The 20,887-nt window shown below is 42.8% G+C and overlaps 1 protein-coding gene across 3 annotated transcripts in view; it reads right to left on the bottom strand.

Moving 5' to 3' along the window:
* kdm6ba (lysine (K)-specific demethylase 6B, a) overlaps window positions 1-20,887 on the bottom strand; it is a 103,333-nt gene that overhangs the window by 62,384 nt on the left and 20,062 nt on the right. For all 3 annotated transcript variants that reach the window (XM_067579216.1, XM_067579210.1, XM_067579215.1), the window contains exon 4: window positions 2,229-2,295. The gene's annotated coding sequence lies outside the window, so the exon portion shown is untranslated. The remainder of the gene's footprint in view (window positions 1-2,228; window positions 2,296-20,887) is intronic.

Below are 20,887 nucleotides of genomic sequence, written 5' to 3'. Positions count from 1 at the left end.
GGATGTCCTACTGCTTCTAGTCGCATTTTGCAGTATGCAGGTCAGCATGCTTTTCCGGCTATATGACCCACAACTCCCTGCGCAATGGAGGATACATCACATTGAATGAGTCGTCAAGAGAGCACAGATAGATAACAGTGCATTGCGCTATGTGACTGTGACGGATGTATGAGCAAGAGGATCAAAATTCAAGGTGCAATGTTATGACGAAGTAGTATGTCCAAACTATACATACTACATGCAACAGTACGTACTTTATAAGGGCAGCTGCAGTACGTACTAAAACTAAAAAGAGAACGTTTGTTATTTGGAATGCAGCATGACTCATTTCACCACCCATCTTTGTCCTTGCTACAATGTGGGGAAAATGAGCACTTTAACAAAACAACTCAAGCTGCAACAGTCTTCAAAATGCTAAATCCATTTTATGGCATAAAAATACCACGTTGCAAGCGCTACCGGAAAGGTTTTTATGCGGAAATACAGCCCTGTCAGTCTAAACTGAATTGCCAAGCTGCAGTGTCATCTTATTTTCTCACAAGAATTTTTGGGTTCATAGGTAGAAAATCACAGCACAATATAATATTATTTATTTTATCTAAACAATAGATTTGATACTGAAAATAATGAAAAATATGTAAACCACTCCTTCACTTCCTCTCCTTGCTAATTTTTCTCTTATCCAACAATCCATTTGATGCCTTTGTTATCTGCTGGCATGACGCAATCACAGGCTGTCTGGTTTGGTATAAATGAGTGTACTGTGAAGAGTTTACTGATGCCATCTACCAAAATGTCAAGGTAGTTTAGCTCCTAAATGTGAAACCTTTCTGGTGTCATTTTAAGTTCCAAGTGTTGAAAATTCCCTATACTTGCTTAAAAATGTAACACCACATGGCACAAATTTCATCAGTTCCAAGCACAAGCAGGAGTGTGTGTGTTATGATCTGCGATGGATTCAGCCCGTGAACCCACTGACACCGAGACATTTGAATTCTCCAGCATGCCTCCATTTGCCCTCCTCTCTCTGTGAGCAAAGACCCACAGGGCTCACAAGTTTGATGCCTTCTTTTTTCTCTACCTCTCATCCTCCCTTTTTCTTCATCCCACCTTATCTCTTTCTTCCCTCTCTGCTCATCTGATTCATTATCTGCCTGGAGCCTCTACCTTCATCCCTCCCTCTCCGTGTCCGTCTCTCTGTCCAGGAAAAACATCAACATCGCCCGATCTCACTTCAGATTTTTTTTTACACCGTGCGTGTGCGTGTGTGTGCGTGTATAGTGCCTTCACTGCGAGAATGAGATTGCAAAACCTGCCTGACCTGACTAGTCCATAACCTATATACTCTGTTCTCTATACTGTAAATATGACTGTCACTGTCATTTATAATAGAAATGTTAGGAGCAGCCTCAACAGGGAAGAATGATGAGCTAGAGAGCGAGAAGGGATGCAGAGTATTGCATCTGTCTGGTGGAGTGAAAGTGTGTGTGTGTGTGCAGCCGTGTGTGACTGCCAGTGTGTATGTACTGTATGTAGGTACATGTCTGTATGTCCCTTTTTTCTGCTTTGGCTTTCATCACAATCTAATACCTCCACCCATCTGTTCACAAAGGAAGTGAGAGAGAAGAGGAGAGGAAAGGTGGGGACGTGCAGAGTTGGCTATCACTCTTCATCCCTGTTCCTCCTCCTCCTCCTCTTTATCTGCTCTTTCTTTGTCCTCTACCTCCATGCCTGTCTCTCCTCTCTCTCTCTCCTCCTCCGCCTCCTCTTCTTCCTCTTCTCTAATCCCTCCTCCTCCTCCTCCTCCTCTCCCCTCATGCCTGTCTCTCCTCTCCTCTTCTCCTCCTTTCATCTTCAGATACAGCCAGAACGGAGCTCAGCTTCCTCCAAAGACCCAGCAGGTGTGCGGTGTGTCTAATTGTATGTAAGTGTGTGTGCGAGTGTACAAAATGTGCTTTAAAGTCCGTCGCATGACAGCTTTTTTTTTTTTTTTTTAACAGCATCACATTGTGCCTGTATTTGTAGCTACTGTATGTGTGTGTTAGCTCTGCATGTGTGTATGTGTGTGTGTTGGAGATATCTTGTTTCCTCAGGGGAGTCCAGGCCCATTTCCACAGTCTGCTGTAGCCAACCAACCCAGCAGTGCATCGATAATCTATTAGGCTAGAAACACACACACACACACACACACACACACACACACCCACAGATATGCTTGTTCCTCTTACCTGCCACTGCTGAGCACACTCTGGGTGTGTACTGACTGTAACTGGATGGGCCAGATATTGCTTTTACCTGAAAAGCAAGCAGACCGCAGATATAAGAAATGATACACACATATGTACAACAATCTGTATATCAGTGGCAGTGATTATATATATATATATATATATATATATATATATATATATATATAGTAGAATAGTACTATGCTTTAGTGAAAAACCACTTCAGCCAGTCAGTCACATCTTGTGGACCAGGTTCCTTTGTGCTGATTAGTCATTAGGTGTGTCAGCTCACTCACAAATGTATGAGAGCCTAAAAACCACACACCTTGTGCTCAGATATGCACCTCAGTAAGAGAATTGAATTGCTTCCTTTCATTAGTTTTGCAACTTTAAAAACGACAATAATTGACTTCAAAGCTAAACTGTTCACGCATCATAATACTGAATGCAGTGTAACATTCAAACCAGAAATATTAAAAGAGTCGGAGCATTTTAAGGGAGTTAATGATGCCTATTTTCTTCTGATGAGTGAAGTATTTAGACCATATGAAGGAGGTTTCATGGGTAATTAACCTGTAAACACATTTAGCACACGCACAAACACAGGAACACATTCAGTCAAAATATTAAGACAAGACGACAGTATAGCAGAAAATATGCAGAGGCATTTAACAAATACACAGTCTGATGTAATCATCCATGTATATATGAAAATAGACACACAAACACACACACACACACACACACACAGATGCTAAAGGCAAACAGAACTCAGTGTACTGACCAACCACACAGAGTGGTAGTGATTACAGCTGCCAGCCAAGACATACACCCACTGTCATTATATCCTCTAACACACACATACACGCTCGGAGAAATAGTGACGGATACGGACAAATGCACACACAAAAATAACACACGGCCAGACAAAACACATAAACAAGATACCAGCATGATGTAAGAATGCGCAATAGGCCTATCAGACATCACCATAATTAAAGCTAAAGCCTGTTTATCGACCAGTTAAGTAGGACAGGAGGAGCTAAGCCCCAAACATGCAGCTTGTTTACAATAACACATCCGTCCACAGATAGTATAACAGCATTTTAAACACTATCCTGTGCAAACATATATGTATTGGAGCCAGATACACTGCCAGCATTTTTGGACAATATAAAAATCGGGTCAGGTAAAGTCCAGAAGGATTGTGGGAATGTTGCAGTTGCAGGCAGATAAAACATATTCTGAAAGGCACTAATTAAATTCTGAGGAAAGAACAAATTGATTTGCCAGGAAATATACAGACACATAATTCAGTGTTTTTGGGAGGGGGTCATTTTTTTTTAGAAAAATGGCCATCATCATTTCCCAAAGCCCATAGTGACGTCTTTAAATCATTTTATCCAACCAATAGTCTAAAAGCATTCGATTCATAATAACAAAGTAAAGCAGCAAATACATTTAAGAGTGACTCATACAATTTAGGAATTGTTAAAACAATTGCCAATTCACTTCCTGTCGATCAATGAATTTAATATCACTCAGTGGACCATTATTTACAGTTGCACCATCATTTTGGACTGACCCAGATAAGATGTGGTTGATTCTCATGGTCATACATGGTTTCTGATTGGCTAACAAGAAGTCAGCGTTCAATCTTGAGACTGCTCCTTTTGAGACAAAGCTTATTAATGAGAGTCTCATTGGACGACAACACATACCCACAATGCTATGAAAGAAATGAGAGCAAGCCATTGTTCAAGCAGTTGATTCACACTTTTTTTAAAAGAAAAAACAATGGAATAAACCCTAAATATTACTACTCTTTGGACAAGCCTCTTCTGTTGGACTGGGAAAACTGGTCTCATAGAAGCACACTGCAGTAGGTTCCCGATATATACTGCAACTGTCTCACTCAACACACATACCCGGAGGAGATAGCACATCCTGTTTAGGTTGATGCTGTATTGTTTTGTTAATTTTGATCATTTTATTTGTGAACCAAAATTGGTCATACTGTCACAGATTTAAACCTCAAAGCACAAAACCCGAGCAATCATTTCAGGTAAACCCTCAGATATTCCATCATCTACCATTTTCCTCTTTGGATAATCCCTGGATTCCTGCCTTCCAGAATTCCTCCACAGATTATCCTTTCGATTAAACCACTCCAGGGCCAAGGAGAGGGGAGGAGTTGAAGGACGAGGTGGTGCTGGTGTAAGACGAGGATGGGAAGGGGGAGCCTTGTTTTAAGAAGTTGGAAGTCTGTGAATCTTGCTGGGCTTGCAGTTCCCCCTGCGGACATGTTTTGTACACGTCGAGGAATGCGCTCCCTCCATCCCTCTGTTGCAACCCCCTCCTCCCTCCTCTCAATCCCTTTCCTTCAACTCCTTTCTTTCTCCTTCTTTAGGGAACAGAGGTATGTAGGTAGACACAGACAGCCGGAGTAACTCACAACAGTTCCCATGATCTGCCTGACAACAGCCTAAGGGCCCACGCATGGGCACACATACAGACACACATACGCATAGTCACAACAGAGAGTGAGAGAAAAAAGACCAAAGAGAGGCCCCGGGACGGAGCCTTGAGGCACTCCAACCTGGTGACACAGCAGCAGTAGCTTCCCTTTGGGTCCCTGGCCAGTAAGCCCACAAAACCACCGGTTGGAAGCTGCTCTACTCCTGTTTGCTAACTGCCTTTGTTTGGCAAAAAACAATGACTATCCCCCCCCGCTCCCTAATTTACAGGGGAGTAGGCTCATTCCTCTGAGTGGAATGTACAGTGGGAGCAGCTTGCATTTCATGACGGGGTGGAGAGATTTGTGATCCGGGGGGTGGTTATCCGGCCAGAGTGGGGCTGCATTGAGGAAAGGGTGAGTGAGTTTAGCGGCTATTTTTAGAAGACATGTCATTTTAAACTCGTGGTCTGCTCCTGTACTGTACAAGGAATGAAATACTAGTAGGGATATGTGGACTTGTGCTATACTAACAAATCTGTATGACAAAGTACAACCTGCAAAGTGTCACCTGAATAACACTTTCAGCAATCATGCTGCCGTGCTTTGCCAAAGCTGCAGTCTTACCCAATGCACACAGAGAAATCCACATTCAAACAGGACAAGTTAAACAACAAAAAAAAAACCTGAATGTGCAAGACAAACACTGAAATCCATATCAAGAGAGAATAGCAAATAGAAATCCACACTAAACACACCTTAGATCATGAGGACAAATCATTGAAGCTATTGAGGCTTTCTGAAACGCACGCAAAAGCATATGCAAACAGTCACAAAATCACTCCGTCTCCAAACTGCCACCCACCTAGTCCTGCTGTCACCTTACTTAACCTGCGGAACTGCAATAGCTGCTAAAGACGGAGAGAGAAAGAGAGAGAAAGGCGAGTAGATGTATGAAGAGAAAAAAAGTCAACTCAAAATCAGCTCGTCTTAGTGAGCCGGTGCAAAGCCTGAAATGAAAGGGAATGAAAGAGAGTGAGAAGAAAGTGGGGAAGATAGGGAACATATGGCGTATGGGGACCTAGTTTCTTTCCCCCTTCCCTCATCTCCTGTTTCCCCCCTTCATCCACACCTGGGACCATTACCCCTCCTGGAATCAACACCCAACTAAAACTCTACTTTCTTTAATTAGTTCTCTCTCTCCCTCCTCCATCCATATGCTCTCATCTCTCGTCCACCTTTTTCTCTCTCCACCTCTTCTCCAATCTGCTCCGTCTCTTTTGTCTCCTGTCGTCATGTCTTAATATCTCACATTTGTTTTCCTTTCAGACTCCTCTCATTGCTTCTGCCTCATTCAATTACTCTTTGAGAATTACTGTATTAGACAAATACTACCAAAGCGGTATTTAAAAATATAAATGGATATCTCTTACAATCCCTTACTCTCATTGCCTACCGTGTTTATACAGCTCTGTTTGTCTGGGTGTGGTTCGGAGGCTGGGTGGGAAAACGGGATCGAGGAACGTGTGACTGTTTCCACATTCTGACGCTTAACTAATCGATGAAGAAAAGATGGGAGAAGCAATACTCTGCTGACAGGGTGGATCTGTGTGTATGTGCATGAGAAGTAGAAAGAGCGTTACACACTAGAGAGAACGGGTCTGAGAGCAAATAGAGACAGATGATTTAAACGTCAATGATCACTAGCGGGACAAAAACATTCAAACTTCTTGTGTGATTTTGAAAGATTTGAACGCTGACTTTGTTCAGACAGCGAGACATCAAAATTGATGGTGCTGGTCTGATGCTACCAAACATTAAAAACATCCCTTGAAGCCTCTCCCTTCAGTTTAATCTTTTTTGGCCTGCACCACAAGAGAGCGACTAAGAACGAGCTCATTTGTGATATTTTATTGTTTATCTAACAAATGTTACCTCCCCATGCTTATGAAATTATAATTAAGTCATTAGACAATTAGGTGTAAGAAGATGTGCATGTAATATCACTAACTAATATGTGTGTATAACCTTATTTGTGCTGTAGCCTTTTCATCATTACATTGAACTCAAACTTGAGCCTTATTGCAATGTTACAGAAAAGTAACAAACATGGCACAGACGCGTAAAAGCCAGAATATTTAAAGAGTGAAGTGCATGTCTGCAAGGGGCTACTGACGTGGCTGTCTGCTTGTCTTTGATGTCTGCAACCCTGACCTACAAAGGGACGAGACATTTTATGTATGTCTGTGTGTTTGAATGACTGTGTGTCTGAGAGGGACACAGACAGGGCACAAAGGAATTTATTGCTTACTTAAATGATAGTGACCTTAAACCTACGAGGCCACATCAAAGTTGTCCACGTTCTGTGTACTACATGTGGTAACTTTCTCTTTAAATTAGAAAACAGAAATGTACCCTTATGAATAACATGTGTTGCTAACTTGAAGTGTGAGTTGAAGAAATAAAGTGTCAAAGACAATGTGTGCTTTAAGCGGAGATGTATAAAAATTCAGGCACATCTGAAAAATATAAACACTTCTCATAACTGTCATGAGTAATTACAAGACACCTCGTCATTGTAAAACTTTGCATTTGCACGCAATGCATGTGACACAATAGAGTAGATAAATGTCAAAAGTGGATGAAGCATAACTAAAAAAGTAAACATATTTGTTAGGATGTATGTGATTTAAATATGGGACATGGCGAGGGGTTATATAAATACACCAGAGTAACCTACCACCTTGTGATTTATGTTTCCTAATAAGGCCTCAGTTCACTTGGGTTCATGACAGCCATTATTATGAGTTATAGTGGTTTTAATGAGAGTTGTGGCAATGTCCTTACACTTGTCCCAGGTCTGTGACAGTGAAATAATGGCGACTATAATGAAAAGACACAAAGGCAAGATAAGAAAACATGGCCAGCCAATGACCGGACGTTCACCTCACACAAATTACAGGTACACAGATGCCACGAGGTGAGCAAGTCATGACAGAGGCTTAGAAACACCTGAATGTTTAAGTACAGGCACTGAGCCCATCTGAGAGGGAGCAACTCTGCAGTGTTTTAATCTGCAGAGTTACACCCAATGTGATACAAATTACGTTCTAAGAATGAAACATATATTAGGTTACTTAAAGGTGTCAGAGGTTTTTAGAAAGTTTCAGGGGAAGTTGCAGCCCATCTTACCATTCAGTCAGTTTTGTCACTTGTATGCGTCATGACGTGTCTGGATTGGTGATCTTGTTCTCATAGATGGCAGCCAATGAGGCTTTTTTGCTGTGCAAATTAGAGGATGGAATGCAATGAACCTCAGTGGGTGGAGATGCCCAAATGAAGCAAAAGCACTAAATCAGACTGAGAAGGAAAGTCCCACAACTGTGTTTAATCTGAAGGAACATGTGTTTTCAAGTGCTTCTAAATGTGTGTGTGCGTTTGTGTGTGAGAATGTGTGTTTAACTCTTACTGCTTACATTTATCTCTGTCAGTGTGCATGTGTAAACTTCTCTTCCCTCTGCCTGGCCTGGTTGCTATGACACCTGCTTGGGGCACGTGCAGAGGCTTGACTGTCTGGCCTGACTTTTGACCCCGCAGAGCTCTGACCCTCATGACCTTAGCGGTGGTGTCACCCTTCATCTGACTGACCACTCCCACAAAACTGCTCTGTATATGTGTGAGTGTGCATGACAGAGAGAGAGAGAATGTGAGAATTTGCGATAAATGCATGCTTAAAAAGTTCATAAAGCTGACTTTCTGCAAACTTCCAGAGAGTCTGCTTGGGTTGCAGATTTTGCTAAGAAGATAATCCATAGTTCATACTAATATGGATGTGACAATGTGAAAGAAAGGTGTGTATCATTTCATTGATGTAGGGAGGTTTAATATTACACATACAGAATATGCGTAGGATGAGTCATTTGGATTTGACTGTTATAATCTGCAAAGTTAGACGGGAAATGTTTTGTTTTCATTTGCATACGGTGTGACGGTCCTTGGTTGAGGGTTTGATGTGAGTATAATATTAGCAGTGTTTAGCAGCTCATATAAAAGGGGGAATTCTACAGTGCATACCAACCGTATCTATCTATATTATAGCTACTATCTAAAGCAGCAGACCCTGCACATATCTCACATACATTTCCATTGGCAGTACCATCAGTGCCGTTACAGTGTCAGGAAGGAAGTCTGAAGTCTTAGCGCGTGTCATCCTCTCACAGCCCTGCGCCCTCACAGACATGATGTGATGACGGTGAACGTGTCACAGTGTGTATGGCAGAAGTCTGTGAGGGATCGGTCCATAAGTCAGGAGGGTGTACATTTGGATTTAGCCAGAGACACTGTATATGAGAGAGTCTTTGTCAGCATGTGAGGCATGACAGTGGGAGCTCGCTGATCCCTACATGTACAGTATATGAATGCAGGGAAAACATGTGTGTGTCTGCATGTGTGTGTGTGCTCTACATGGCTTCTCTTTGCATTAAAGTCAATTATACGGATGCTAAAGCTTTGATCTAAGTGGCTTTTTTGCTGAGCTCTGACTCACACACACCCACACTAGCCTTAGCATTTTTGGGATCTTGGGGAAGATTTTGCATTGGGATCCTGTTTCCATGTTTATGTCAACTTCAAATGTTCTCATCACTTTTGTATTTGGTGTGGTGTGTGCAGAGGGACAGTGTTCCCCTAAAAAACCGAACTTGTGTAAAATCCTACAGTGAATTAAAGCAATTCAATTTCAAATTGTCGTGACGATGAAACTGGGAAAATATGTGCCAAGGTCAAACTACTATTAATTATCCTTTGAGTAGATTCAATTACATCAGGGTGAAAACAATGTGAATGGTGAATAGGGTTTGATGCAGTTTGGGAACACAACCAAGTAAGAAATGAAACATAAAACAAGCTTCACACATGGGGGCCACCAGGAAAGGGCGGGGACTTGGACAGTTGCCTAGTTTGCCCCCCCCCACCCCCCACACACAGATATCTAGAAATGTACATGAATGCAGAGGCATAGAGAAAGGTAGCGTTGCGGGTCAGAGTATCACAGAGAACCAACATTATTCCACTGTGCAAATAAAGCCAGCAAACAGTGTGGATGATAGCTTTGTGTGAGTATGTGGTGTCATTCTGTCTTCCTACTAGCAGCAGTCACAGACTCGGCTCGCTGGGGAAGCGTCACGCCTTTATTTATTCATCAACCTTCTGGGAACTGGCAATGAGAGACAAGGTCAATACATTATTACACACACACACACATACACACACACACACACCACTCCTGTCCACCTATAGAAAGAGTATACCATATACTTTTCTAGGATACCCTCGCCAACACATATGCTGTAATGACTTGTGTTAAAATGGTATCACAGTACATACACAAGCCGCAAACCCTCTTTCCTCTCTCTCTCTCTCTCTCTCTCTCTCTCTCTCTCTCTCTCTCTCTCTCTCTTCAGATACTTGTTGGCTGAATGGGCCATGAATCTGAGCCCAGAAAGCACACAGACCCTATTAAACGCTGCCGGATCTGCAACACACACCCTATTAAATGCTCCAGATCAGCTGAGTCAGCACGCCCAAAGAGAAAAGACAGGAGATTTAGACAAAACAACGAGCACTGTAACAAGGAGACGCAGCGCACGCACACAAACACACATATAAAACTTTTCTCATGATCACGTACAGTATGCTGACATACCGCATGCACGCAAGTACAGAAACGTGTGTACAGTTACAGAAACACCCAGGAACAAAGGGAACTCGCACACAAAAGACCAGGCACACACACACACGCACACACACATATAAATTTCAAAAAGACACAGGAACACACACACACACCAGTTTGGGGAATACAAGCATGTGCATGTGTTAGTTTGCATCTGGCTCCTCTTAGGCGAAGACACAAAAGAAGTAGTATGTGTTGTGAATGTGGCATTGTGTGTGTGTGTGTGTGTGTGTGTGAGAGAGAGAGTGTGAGTGAGCGTCATTTGGTCAGTGCTTTGATAGCTGGCGAATGAGGAGGAGGACTCACCATGAGTCCAGACAGGAGAGAGAGAGAGAGGGGCCAGCCGCTGTCAGATACACAAACACAAACCACATGCAGCTGTTCAGCGTCTGCCTGAGAGGCACGTGACACACGCGCACACACACACAAACACAGAGCCCCAGACACACACATACACACGCACACACACAAAGCCTCACACACAAACAGACAAACAGACGTCGTAGCAACAGAGGCAAACATATCTTCGTTAGTTGGGCAGGGGACGAACGTGTGAGACTATTTCACCATCACGTACATCTCTGTGGAAATCCTCAGGATATGTGCGTGTTTGTGTGTATGTGTGTGCTTGGCTTGTAGTGAGTTGTGAGTCATGTAGAGGGTTGCGGGTGTGACTGTGGGGTAAAAATAGCCCTGTGTGTCAAATATGGTTACAGAGTGATGATGAAATAACTAGCTGTACCAGCTGCGTGCACAAACACACACACACACACACAGCGTTTTGGATGCGTACAGATCCATAAAGTCATTGTCCTCTTTGGTCTGTGTTTGTGCAACTGCCTGTGCCTTCTCTTGTGTCAGTGACATGTATGTGTGTGTGTGTGTGTGTGTGTGATGGGGCGTCAGTATGTCTAATCTTACTTGCCCCCACTTTATCTGCAGGACACTCCTGTGCTAGTCTCACCAGATCACAGAGAGAGAGAGAGAGAGAGAGAGAGAGAGAGAGAGAGAGGGAGGAGGGGGAATGATGGGAGGAGGAGGAGGAGGAGGAGGATGCAGAGATGAAGGGAGAGCTGTGACCTGAGCGTTTGATGTTAAAGTTTGGAGCCGACCAAGGGAAAACTTCAAACACTGCATTGAATTAAAAAGATTACCTACCCAGCACACACACTTTTTTTCCCCCCAGTAGCGCGTGCAAACACACACACACACACACACACACACACACACACACACACAGCGGCTATCTGTCCACAACAGGTCAGCATGCCCTTGAGTGAGAATCACAGAGAGACAAAAGGAAAGAGCTAGAAAGACATCCGTTATCTGCCCTTCTTGTCAATCTTCCTTTTGTCTATACAGTGTTTCCCACAGAATTAGGTTTTAATTGTGGTGGTAGCTGACTGAGGGGGGCGGGGAGAGTGAATAGAAATTAATTACTAAATAATAACTAACTTACCCTCAATACACACACATGCTAACATGCTCAGAAAGCATGTCCTTCCTCCCCAAGTCTCATCCCAAAATTGATTTAATGTTTAACTTATTTGAAGAGTTAGGTCTCTGAGATTGTGTTAAGAACCTACAGATAGACTAACTTATCAGAGTTAACTTAACCAGGTGTGATCTCCGGATTGATTCGGCCAGCCGTCTTCTCTGCAGTGAAAAGCCAACAACCATATACGCTGCTCCTCTTCTTTTGAGTTTTACTGGCAGACTACAAACCAACATTAAAAAAAGGTACATGCCGTCACCGCCTACTGCACCGGGTTGAGTAACATCATGCTATTCACAGACTGGTTCGTTGTCATGTGTTTGTGAGAGAGCGAGCGAGCGAGAGTGGGGCATGCAGCACTAAAATTAGAAAATGTGGTGGACAATGTTGATATTGTGGCGGGCCACCACAAATAAATGAAGGTATGGGACACTCAACTATAAAGTACCTAAAAAACTGATCCTAAGTCAGCGCAGTTGCAGTCTGCTTTGAAAAGAGAGACTGACCTGAAGGGACTGAAAGTGATCCTAAGTCAGTCAATGAGAGCTGTAAAGAGACAATGTCAGATTAATGTAATGTGACGCTCTACTTTAGCCTCGACATAATGCAACTGACGGCTTTAATAAAGAACCATATCATCCAATTCATTTTTAACTAATGTGATTTTAGAGAAGTATACCGTGGAGGCGTGGGTTTAGATGTTAATGTGTTAAGTACTGATGAGCAGGCATATTGTGACATGTACAGTTTATGTGCAGCAGCAATTTAACAAAATGCCAGGTGTTCAAGTTAGACCGAGTTCTTTATAGGGCCGTTCAGATCTTGCATCTAAAACCGTGTGGAAAACACCTGCTTTGCCGCTTTCATCCTCTTATCCAAGGTGCTTTTGGAGGTTGCGCTACTGTCGCAACTGCTGTTACTAAGCAACCAAAACCACTTGTATCTTTGTAGTTTTTTACGGCCGATTTGGCAACCAGCGTTGGCTGACCTTTCAACCTGATGTTGTGACGTCCTTGGACAGAAAGGTTGGAGCTGATTAGTTCATTCTTTTCACATGACCTACAGCGCGCTTGCTGCATTTGAAAAAGTTGAGATTTTCCATCTAGGTGTGTCGTGGATACGCCTGAAAAAACTTTTGGTTTTGAGCACACTTGTCACGCACCTCCACTGAACATAATGAATTTGTGTGAGCAAAAGTTGCAACATCTATTGCTGGTGTTCAGTGTGCTATACAATGAAACCATATAATGGAATATGAAATAAAATAATCTAAATTCAAAGGTCTAATTACTAGTACAGTGTATTTTACCATCTAATAATCCAAGATCACACTTGCCTCTATTGCTAATGCACATGTAGACTGTTTAAGGAAAATTCCTTCATTCTTATGTCTTATTTCTGTAGTTTTTGCCATCAGTCCTGTTGGTAATATTAACATTGTACCAACCAAATTAATTGCTCAGATCTGGGAATGCAGTGACCTCCCATATTTCAAAAAGAAAACAAGGATGAACTGTAAGATTATGATCCAAACTGTCCACTGTGAACATCCATCATAGTTTACAGACCAATCTCTTGGTTCAATTTAAACCTAGCCTACTTACCATAGTTGGAGTTTTCCTGTGCAAAGAGAGATTATTACTGACATTTTGGGTGCAAACAATAAAATGAAGCAGATAATCTGGCTAAACTGTTGGTTTATTTACAACCTGTAATTTGTTGAATGCAATTTCATTATTTATTTTTTAAACTATAAAAATAAGACCCAAATTGTAATAAACTAGCCCTTTCCTTTCAAGAAAGGCCGTTAATGAACCGTGTTTTGGTGATAACAGGGAAATCTTGCGTGTGGGTTTGTGGTGGCGAGTAAGGTTGAAGGGTTAGGGTGAAGACTGCAGGGTAAATCTTGACGGCCACATCAGTTCACAGTGGGGAATGCGGGCTTAGCAACGCTTGTGACACTTTGTGTTTTGACACTGAGCGAGTGTGTATGTGACCATGTATTAGTGTGTATCGACATGTATTTGTGCATTAGTGAATGTGAGAGACTAAACATTACGTATACATCCACTTATTGACTGACAGTTACTCTGCAGGACAGAGTCAGCTAAATATCTACAACTTTTGCTGCACCTTAAGTAGTAGTTTCCATCTTTTCACTTTAGATTTTTTTCCAACTTTGCTTTTCCAAGTAGAACTGACTTAGTACACATACTCTTCTCCAGCAACTCCTACAGCTACGCTTGCTGAAATTAGGGATGAATGCCTTTCTCAAGTGCACAGTGGTGGTTCAGGGGACAGACAGTGTTAGTTATTTTCACCACCCTCATCTACCCTCACTAGTAGTAGAGCAACAGTAACAAGAGAAGAAGAAGAAGAAGAAGAGGAGAAGACACAAAAATATCAGAAAGGAAAGGAATTCATGCAGTCTTCTGTGTGAATGAACATGAAAGCGCTCACATATAGAGGAAGTTTCACACGCAGGATTGTGTGTTTATGAGTGTTCTCACACGAGAGGTGAGAAATTTGTGGTTTGGAGTCATAACCTGACGCGCAGAGTGACAGACTGACTGATTAGAAAGTTATGGTTGAGAGGGGAAAAAAAAAGAGAAGAGACAGAATAATGAAAATGAAAGAGTCAACAAATGGAAGATGAAATGGTTCAGTGTTGAAGAGAGTGGGAAAGAAAGAATACAAATAAGAGAGAGCAAATAAATGAAAGTTGAAAATGAGTGTGATATGAAGGGAGAAACAGGAACAGAGAGAAAGAACCACTCATCTCCCTATAAAGCAGCAGAGTCAACCAGAGTAGTTAGCGGCAGCACCGTGGGTGGCTGTGGAAGACGGAGCGTGCGCACAAACACGCACACACACACACACACGCACACACAGTGAGTGATGTATACTAGCTGGGCTGAGCCTGGTGGCTAGCACTAGCCTTTATTGGTTAGGCAGCGGGTTTGATGTGGAGCCCACACACAGCGACAGGATGACAGACACACTGTAACACACACGCACACACACACACCGCAGAGAGAACAGGGGGGTGTATGTGTGAGTGTGGGAGGGGGATTTGTTGAGTGGGGCTATACGTGTATTTATATGGGAAAACTGCGATAGTACATCTGTGTGTGGGGGCTTGTGTGCGTGTGTGTGAAGAGGGTTTGAGAGAGACGGTGTGTGTGAGAACCTAAAGTAGGTTGAAAGTTGTGGGGAGAGTATGTGAGAGTGAGTGTGTGTGTGTATAGCTGGAAGGTTGATACCTGTACACCTGTGTGTGTGTGTGTTTGGGTATGTGTATATGTGTGTAGATGTGGGGAACAGAAGGAGCAGTGAGCAGTGTGTATGTGTGTGTGTGCGTGTGTGTTATGATTTGTATTATTATTTGACATATAATTTGATTAGTAACGGTGCAGATAGAGTTAGATAGTAAGATAAACCAGATGAAGAGAAGAGAAACATCATGAAGAAAAGAAAGAAAGAAAGAATGAACAACAGAGAAACTAAGAGATGGGATGGAGTGATAAAGAAAAAAAAAAAATCAGATAAAGGGGATATGCACAAAGAGACAGAATGACCACTAATGATTGAGAAGAAAAAGAAAGACAGTCTAGAGAGAGGAGGAGGGGAATGATGGAGAGATAAACAGAGAGCGTGGAGTGTCTGGCCGTGTCCCAGCTTTGTCTTTGGTCTCAGGGGAGGGAGGCTGGCAGAGGCAGGCAGGCTGGCTGCTCTGGCTCGGTGCCAGGCCACACACTGTGCCACGCTGCCCAGGAAAAGCCCCGGTCTGAGAGGGACAGGGGGCTGACAGGAGGGAGGGGAGATCCAAAGTCCAGTACCCCCCCCCCCCCCACCCTCCCCAAGGTACTTCAACAGGCCCTGGGGGGACCATTGTGCCACCACGTGACACATCTGGGCCTCTCAGCCCGGTGAGGACTCATTCACCCTGACACTGTGCTGCGGGGCTACAAACGTGTCTGCGGTCTAACCTGAGATGTGGCGGCCTGGGGCTGACTGTACAGACATGAGAGTAAATACTGGGACTAAAATAAACTTTGCTTTTGCTATTGTCTCTACAGCATAATGTCACGATCGGAAGCTTTGAATTACAGGTGATCACTGGTTACCAATAACAAGAATTGAAAAACACAGCCGTTTACTTTCAGTATTTCTACCCAGAATGCATTGTATATATCCTTGAAGCCTCACAAACATGCTATGCTTTGTTGTGCGTTACCAGCATACAATGTCAATCAGTGGAATAGCATGAAATCAACAGTGTATTGCATCACCTGAACATGTGCATCTTTATGTGTATTTCAATGTATGTACAATTGTGCAATTCTGTCTTAAAGCAATAGGGGTGCTCATTTGATCATTGACACAAATTTTGATCACTGTAATCACTCCTGCTAATACTGGCCATTAATAGATCCCTTCATAATTACAATGTTCCTTACAATGTAAGTGATGGAGGACAAAACCCTCATTTCTTGTTTTGTACAAAACGGTATTTAAACGTTTATCTGGAGCTAATGTGAAGGTCCAGCAGTCCAAGTAAGTAAAATCAAGTAGATATCTTCCAAAGTGAAAGTATTTTTAGTATAAAACTCACAAAGTGATGCAATTTTCTGAAATTACCAGACTGTTCTACCTGTTCTATTATTTGCCTTTACACACTTAGTCATCATATCCACATTACTTTTTTTTTTTTTTATCAGAAATCTCATTGTGTAAATATTATGTGAAAGCACCAATAGTCATCCCTACAATATTGTCACAATATTGATATCAAGGTATTTGGTCAAAAATATCATGATATTTGATTTTGTCCATATCGCCCAGCCCTACTGCACATCACTTGAAACACAGAGTCAAATGTCATTATCAGTCAGTTCTGTGGTTATGAGGTGTGTTCATGCTATATTACAAACACTAATGAAATAATCTGTTCTGTGAGCACAGATGTGCACTAATTGGATATTTTACAGTGGCTTACAGCTCACTGAGATCTGATCAGCTCAGTTGAGAGGAATTAGGCCAGTATGTTCAACAGGTCAACGAGTCGAATCGACTCAACAGATCGAGACAATCTGGACCAACTTTGAGAAAGTGGGCCAAGTTCTCTAAAGTCAAAGTCTGTGAATCAAAGCCAGAAAATATTCTGACTTCAACTTCAACTCGGCGGCTGAGGCAGAGGCTGTGAAAGATCAGACTTCAGTGGGAGAGCAACTTGAAGGCAACTGCAGCATTCAGCCCAGAGCCACTCACTAATGAACACTGTTTCACCATCACTTGCTATGACTGATTAAATCCCAATGAAACCGCCCTTATTTCAGCCTCTCTCTCTCCTCTCTTTTCTCAGATTCTTTCTCAGAGATTTTTTCAAAGCTCTTCCCTTTCTAGCCTCTTTCTCTATCCCTGTGTGTCTCCTCTCCTCAGTGTATGTCTCTCTCTCTTTCCTGTTTCTAATGAACTCAATTAAGTGATTAAGTTTACTGGCGTGACTGCTCATCAGACACATTGCCAAAGCTGTGTACAGTGTGTTAACTTACAAAAAAACAAACAGGTCATCCATTTTTTTCCCCAGCTGAAAAGATTTATTATTTGGTTTGAGACCATGTCATAGTGCATAATAATCAACAGCCATAATAGCATATAATACAACTGAGATCATATGTTTCCAAAACTGAAAATATTCATTCTCTATGCTTTGTTTGCTTCTCCCCTCTTATTATATCTCTCCATCTCCATCTCCATCTCTCTTATCTCTCCATTTCCTTTTTCTCCTTCCCTCATCTCTCCTGCAGCTCATCTGTCTGTGTTGAGTACATGTATGTACGTGTGTGTGTGTGTGTGTGTGTGTGTGTGTGTGTGTGTGTGTGTGAGTGTGAGTGTGTGTTAGAGCATGTAACAGCCTGAGGGCACAGAGCTGACTAAAGTCCATTTTCCAGTTGCCTGGACAAGCCAATCAGCTACGACCCTCAGAGCCTCTGTTTCCGGAGGATGGAAGAGGACAATCGCCACGGCGACGTTGCATTAGGATTACATCATTGATAGTGGGAAGAAAATATGCTTTTCAGATGTACGTTTACTCGAAGCACACATACATACGCATACATTTCGGCGCGGGGTGGAGACTGTGTGTGTGTGTGTGTGTATTCACTCATATCCAGTGTCTACAAAAATGACCTCTGTGTTGAATGTACAATCACTAAAGCTCAAGTTACAACCAACCTTTCCTCTCTCTCTGTCTCTCTGTAGAGATATAAGGTTACCGCTGGCTCCAGACAGTGAGGCTGATACTCCTCCTCCTCCTCCTCCTAATCTTGTCTCCCTCACCTCCCTCTCACCTGACCGGAGGAAGGGAGGATGGCAGGGAGGATGGGAGGAATAGAATAAAAAAAGATGAGGGAGTAGAGACAGGAAGAGGGAGACGAGGAGGAGCATGGGAAAAAAAATTGAATGGGAGGGAGGGAGGGAGGGGTGGAGGGATGTGGACACACGGACGGGCAGAGATGTATATAGCGGGAAAAACAGAGATGAGAATGAGTGATTGTCATGTCCACCTGTGAGATTGCCATGAGGAGAATAGACACACACACACACACACAGACATGAGATCTGGGGCATCCGCAGCAGTCAATGGACGGAAACCTAAGATTGCGGAAGATGGGGGGCCCATACGACCCCTCCCTGTTTGTCCCCCCTTCCTTAATCGAACTATGCAAGGGGCCCCATCAGGGTCATGCACACACAAACACACACACCCCTGACCCCGCCCTTCCCCCCCAAATGAGCCTCTTATTGATGAGGTCACTGGCCCGAGAGGTCAAATACCAGTGACAGAAAGAGAGATGGAGTGAATGCAAAAGTGGGGTATAAGGACAGAAAAAAAAAAAAATGAGAGAGGACCACAGAAACCGGTTTGATCCGATCATCAAGCGTGTTTTACACAAAACTTTTGCTACGGCACAAAAAAAAATATAACATGGTTACGACCTAGAAGTGAATAAACTGGCTTTGTACAAAATAAAAGCCACAACCTTGAGAAGAATGGAAAATCTTTCAAGTACTGAGCAGAAAAGAGCTGACGAGTGCCAACACCTGCTGCTTCCTACTGTATTTTTCAGCTTATACCTACTTAAAATGGTTCAAGACTACAACACCCACTTCCTTCCTTCCTCCACCCACATTCATTGTCTCCTCGAACGTGTCACACCGAAATACCGTGACAAATGTTTCGTTGCAATAAAGGAAACTTTGATTCGATGAGAAGCTGGCTTTGTCTTTCTGACTCTCACATTGTTTTCTCTCTCTCTCTCTCTCTCTCTCTCACACACACACACACACACAAACTGACAGGTGCAATAAATACTGTATGGCACACGTTCCAGAGCCTGATCGCTACTGTCTTTGTGAGCTCACTGGAGAGGTTAGAGCTTATATATAATACCAAAACAGATCCAGACAAAGTCATTTCTTGGTGGCAGTGGAGAGACGCCTGGTGCTACATCAAAAAGATTCGAGGAAGAGAGGATGAGTGTTTGAGATGTGCTGTAATTTCGAGACAACTAATTTATTGCTTTATAACAGTGACTGGATGAAAACGTATAACTCAGACGCATCAGCACTCCAGAAATAGAGAAAAGCGGGCTTTGTGGCCAGGCAAACAATATTTCACAGTCGAGACTCAGACTCATGCACTATCCAGACTCACAGTGACACGGGCCCAACCTGCATCAGCATCTTATCATCGGAACAGGCATCTCTATTGACGTTTAGACAGAAAGAGAGAGAGGGTGCGACGAGACAGAAACTTTATTATATATTAAATGATGTCATATAATTCGGTGTAATTCTACGGTTTAACAGTGTGGGGAACTACGCTGCAGACTGGAGTCTCTGCAAAACCGTGACAACCAGGAATTAACTTGTGACAGCCGTGTCATATTAATATGTCCAACATGGTTTGAATGTGAGTTCAACAGACCCGCGTTACAAGCACGTCTCCTGTCTGGGGAGGAGTGTCGGACAGACTACTCCCTGCTTTTAGCGGTGACTGTGGTTATTTCATATTATGATTTTGCGCTTTTAAAACTGTATTTCTCTTAGTTGAGAGAACAATCTCATCACAGGGTCCATTTAGTAGCTGTATCTGGAGCTATAGATGCTCGTATTTTTCCTCATATGTGATATGATCGAAAACTCCAGAACCGCCACTAAATGTGATTTGGGGTTAGATTTACATTGAGGGTAATGACAGCATCGGTCTTTTAAATCGGTTTCCATCAGTACAGTGTATAATAAAAATGTGGGCAACAGTGTGAAGAAGTCGCCTTTGATACCCTCTGCCCCTTAAACATCACACCTGAATAACTCGGATGCACTCAGATTTACTTCTTCTGTTGTCTCATTCATGTGCAGTTGAACTTGTGATAATAATATTTTCAGCGGCGTATCAAAAGGCAGCGTGAAGGAGACGGCGAGCCTGTGTCTCGCTACTTTATCCTGTTTTAACTGACTGCACTTTACAGAGACTCATTTGGCGAAGAGAGAAGAATTGCCATACAGCCAGACAGAAAGTCAGAGATAAAAATAACTATGTAACAGAGAGACACACAGAGCAAGACAGCGAGGGAAGGTTAAAAAAAAAAAGTGAAAAGGAAGGAGACAAAGAAAGTGCTGTTGAAGAAACGGAGAGAGAAAATTCGTCTTTGTTCCTCCCTTCCTTCTTTGACTCCCTTCAGCTTCTACTCTTCCCTCTTCACAGCCAGCAGTATCTTAAACTGCATAACACTGCTCATCCTCTGACGTCAAACTTCTACTTTTTCATCTTCTTCTTCTTCTTCTTCTGTCTCTGTGGAGAGGCAGCCAGCAGTGATCAGAGGGATTGTAAATTGTCACTGTGCTGCATGGAAAACACACACACACACACACACACACACACACAGACAGAGAGGAGATGGAAAGAC

This window comes from Thunnus thynnus, chromosome 22 (assembly GCF_963924715.1).
Source record: "Thunnus thynnus chromosome 22, fThuThy2.1, whole genome shotgun sequence".
In the NCBI taxonomy this organism is placed as follows: domain Eukaryota; kingdom Metazoa; phylum Chordata; class Actinopteri; order Scombriformes; family Scombridae; genus Thunnus; species Thunnus thynnus.
The sequence above is the reverse complement of the archived record's forward strand: the minus strand, read 5'-3'. Positions and strand labels throughout refer to the sequence as shown.